The sequence below is a fragment of the Fukomys damarensis genome, unplaced genomic scaffold (genome assembly GCF_012274545.1).
Source record: "Fukomys damarensis isolate Sample0158 unplaced genomic scaffold, DMR_v1.0_HiC HiC_scaffold_39, whole genome shotgun sequence".
Lineage (NCBI taxonomy): Eukaryota > Metazoa > Chordata > Mammalia > Rodentia > Bathyergidae > Fukomys > Fukomys damarensis.
The window spans coordinates 96,423,576-96,428,237 of record NW_022900951.1 but is presented as its reverse complement, the minus strand read 5'-3'; the positions used below and the strand labels follow the sequence as shown (position 1 = coordinate 96,428,237).

Here is a 4,662-nt window from a genome sequence, read left to right as displayed (position 1 = left end):
GTGTGTGTGTGTGTGTGTGTGTGCGTGTGTTTTTCTCCTTTCCTAGAACCTGGTGGTGTGTGAACAGGCCTCTGAAAGCTCTTTGCCTTCAATGGAGACTGCAGTATGGTTGCCACGCAGTTTTTTTTTGAACAAGCTGTTTGGACCTCTGTCCTTCAGAATCCCCAAATTGGTCTTTTACTTGACTAATCATTCCTTTGACAGATTGGGAGGCTTCTTTTTTTGTGTGACATTGCTGCGTAACAGTCATTTTTTACTAGGACGTATGAGAAATTATGGAAAATGACCAGATCCAATTCAGTTCTTGGGATGACCATCAAGAAATGCGGAAAAATAGGATTGTCTAATTCTACCCTTAATTGTTGAATATGTCATCATCCACTGTGACACTTTGCTCTCATTACAGAAATGTATTTTTTCCTGTCTTCTCTAGGTTAGTATAATTTCTGTCTCCAGAGATGATGAATATTTCACTGGAGGAACTGGTTACTATGGGGGAAGCCTCAGTAATTAATAAAGTCAGTTAAACCCAGTTGACCTTCACCTAACAGTATTCTTACAGTTGAAAAGGTGCCTTTATCTGATAATGGTAAATCTACTTAGTATCACAGAAGGCCATGAGGAATCTGAGTCCTTAAATCTTAAATAGGGGAGGAGAATAGCCATCCTTTTTTCTAATAATAAAATTTACCTTCCCTCTAGAATGTAAGCTTTTGAGGGGAAAAGGATTATACTTTCTTGTTCATATCTTCATCCTCAGTGCCCAGAATAGCTGCTCAATACATGTAGGTAGCGAATGGATGTATATAGCTAAATAATGTAGTATACATTGTGAATATTTGTGATCTCATTTAACAGCAGTGTTGAGGGGCTGGGGATTTAGCTCAGTGGTTTTGCCGTCTCTGCCTTGATAAGTGCGAGGTCCTGAATTTGATCCCCTGTACCAAAAAAACAAAAACAAAACACAGCAATCTTGAGAGGTGCTATCTAATTTTTTACAGTTAAATGGAGGCTGAGAAATTTAATGACTTGTCCCACATCCCACAGCTGGGACTAGGACCAGGGTCTTCTGATGTCCAGCTGGATGTTCTTTTCACTGAGACACAGCTGCCATATTTGGGAAGGATAGACCGGAAATGAAAAGAAGTAACTTACATAAACTGCGTCATTGTATACCAGCCTTATACACAGCTATAGCAATAGCACAAACCATGCCAATGGTGGTTGGCATTAAAAGCTCAAGCATCCAGGATGTTTTGTGTGTATGCTTGTGCACCTGTGATAGTATATCTATTAACGTCATATTTACATTGCAGCTAAGTCAGTTCAGTCAGTACAAGGATTGCCATAACATTATATAGAATAATTGAAAAGTAATACATTTTACTGGATAACTTAGATATAGGAGAAAGAGAAGGGCTGATAATCTTGGGAATTAGAAACCCAGTGCAGTCTTCCATTTTAGGCAGGCTATGAATTCTCTTTTCAAGACTGGTAAAATCTGTATTCTCACACTTGATGTTGATGTTTTCAGAGCTCTTGTTTTTCTGTGACGCAGTACTTTTCTCTCTAGCAGACTCTAAAATACATGGTGACAGCCCTTTCCAAACTTAAATTGTTAATTTGTTTTTCAAGGCTCATGTCTAAAGCAAGTTGTGAACAGGTGCAAAAAGAGAATTCCTTGCACATTTCCCCCCTCTGACAGGACTGTCCTAGTTGAAGGATTGCTTTGAAAATTTATCATAAGGCCATAATGGTAGGAGCTTAAATGTGTTAGGAGGCTGACCATATTTCATTCTTTTGGTAGTAGTGGTAATTTCCATGAAACAAGTTTGAATATCTTCTTGACTTTGTAATTGTGGTTCTCACACTTGAGCAAGCATCAAAATCACCTATTCAGCTTGTTAAAACATAGGTTGCAGGGCGGGGGATTTAGCTTAGTGTTGCTGCACCTGCCTAGCAGGCACAAGGTTCTAAGTTCAATCCTCAGAACCAAAACACACACACACACACACACACACACACACACACACACACACACTGCAAGGGGCCCACCCCCAGGGTCTGATTCAGTTCAAAGGAGAGGCCCTGCAATTTGCATTTCTAAGAAGTTCTTAGGTGGTGTGGAGATTGCTGCTGCTCCAGATGTGACCTCTGAGAGCCGTTACTCTATAGGATAAAATAAAACTGGTTTTTACTGTGCTTTTTAATCATTTCCTCTCTGGTTGTCCAAGTAACCAGGAAGCTGAAATGATTTCTCCTCACTTTTTAATTTGTTTCATAAACATAAAGAACCTACCAAGAATTCTTTCTGCAAGCTATTTCTAAGATGATGTCTTGTGGCTAATGAAAAATTAGTACAGTCTTCTATTCAACTACATATACAGCACTTAATAGTCCACATGAAGACCTAGAGATCTGTGCAATTTTTACTTACAAATTGCAGTGTTCGTTTGTTTATTCAGTAGTGCTGGATATTGAATCCAGGGCCTCATGCATTCTAGATAGCTCTGCCACTGCGCTACATCCCCATTTGGTTACCTGGAGCATTCAGTTTTCCATTGTTGACCAGTAGGATTAGGAGCAAAATCCTGGCCTGTGCATCACTGATGAGATATTACTTAAAAAGCGAAAACATATCTTAACATGAAAATATCTTTGCTCCCTTGATTATTTGTTTCTTCTTTTCCTCATTGTTACAAGACTGGTGTTTAGAAAATAGATGCAAACTGGATTTCTGTTATGAAACTAACTTTGCCCATAGTAGTAGAGTGCATATGTCATCAGCTTATGAAGTAGGACTGGGAGCTTTTGAAAGCTTCATCAGTAATCTGGTTGGTTGTATTTTATAAAGTATAACATTAAGAGTTTATGAACAGTTTTGGATACATAATTTTATACTTTAAAACTCTAACCTTTAATTTCAAATTTCAGAAGTTTAATTACTTGTTAAATATTTTATAAGCATGTTACTGAATATTAAAATTCAAATGTCATTGTATAGTAGTGTATGTTTATATTATACTTGCCTTAAATATACTTTATGGCATTTCATAATATAGAACACTGTATAGCCATTAAGACTAGTGGGATCCAGATGTGGTGGTGTATACCTGTAATCCAGACATTCACGGGAGGCTGAGGCAGGAGGTTCACTGAGTTTGAGGCCAGGCTGGGCTACATAGTGAGTTCAAGGCCAGCCTGAGCTACATAGCAAGACCCTGTCTCAAAAAACAAAACAAAAGAAAACAAAGCTCAACTCATATGGTAGTGAGTTTGGGTATAGCTCAGTGGTAGAACATGCTCAAGTCTCTGAGTTCAGTTCCCAGCACTGCAAAAACAAGACCATCAAACTCATGGTAGTGATTGGAGAAAAAGCTTATGTGATATAGTAGATTAGGGACAACCCTCCCACACTTGATTGCAAATCACCATAGATAAACAGTTGGTGGGAGACTATACGAAAAATATAGGTAAAGGAATAAAAAAAAACTGTAGTGTTACTGAAGTTATAGTTGGTACTTGGTGGATTTTTTTAAAAGTTTTCTGGAGTTTTAAGTACACTCTGAGAAAAACACCAAGGGAGACTGAGTAATGAAAGATTTTCTGCCTTGGCTTATTTCAAATTTGAAAAACTACTCCTTTTTGTTTGTTTGGCTTTTTTTTTAGATAGGGTCTCACTATGTAGTTGAGGTTGACCTTGAACTCAGTATATAATTCAGACTGACTTCCATTCTGCCTGAGCCTCCCAAGTGCTGGGATTTTAGGTGTGCACTGCCACACCTGGCTGAAACAGTACTTCTTTATTCTTGGGCAGCTGGATAGTTTTAGAAACAGATGAAATCCTAGTGGTCTTATTAAAAACTCTAGATTAATATTTGCATTATTCTTTGAGTAGTTAAATGTTAGGTGCTCTTGGGTCTTTTCCATTCTTGTTCTCACTGGTTGGGCTTTTGTATCATGTCTCCCTAATAAAGGAATCTGACTGTTGGCAACCTATGCAAAGGTTTATTTTTGTAGCCTATGGGAAATGTTTGGAGACAGTTGTAATGAATAGGGAGCAGTAAGTAGATACAACAATTATCAGTGCTGGAAGACACTTGGGAGAAGAGTGTACATAGAGTACCAAGCGCATCCTTGTGTACCATATGACATTTGTACCATTTTTAGTTATATACCATATTTGGAATCAGTCTTTAATTGAGGGTCTAGAGAACTTCGACTGAAATTCACTTAATCTTATTTTCAGTCTTTTGCTTTCATCTCTTACCTTGGAAATTGGACTCCCACATCTGAATGGAAGTGATGTAGTCAATGTATGATGTTTTAGACTAGACTTTCTGACATTCAGATAAGAGTAAATGAAAATAAAATTCTTCTTGCTATTTAAATAGTGACGTTAGGAGCAGCAGCAGTTATCAGTAGGAAATGCAGGTTATAACTGAGCTAGTTTCTGGTAATCTGATAGTGAAGGCCACCCTTCTTAAATTCTGCTTTGTAAGGAAAGACATCTGATGGATGTGGAAATTATAGTGCTGGAAATGGAAAATGTTACCTTTCTTTGAGTTCATAACCTATTCATGTAAAGCTTTGGTTTTCTTTTTCACAGCTTCCCAAATGCAACCAGGAATCAACTCCTCCCTCCCTCCCTCCCTCCCTCCC

At 38.1% G+C, this 4,662-nt stretch overlaps 1 protein-coding gene across 1 annotated transcript in view; it reads left to right on the top strand.

Moving 5' to 3' along the window:
- Window positions 1–4,662, top strand: part of Nkrf (NFKB repressing factor) — a 13,372-nt gene that overhangs the window by 1,102 nt on the left and 7,608 nt on the right. The window lies entirely within an intron of this gene.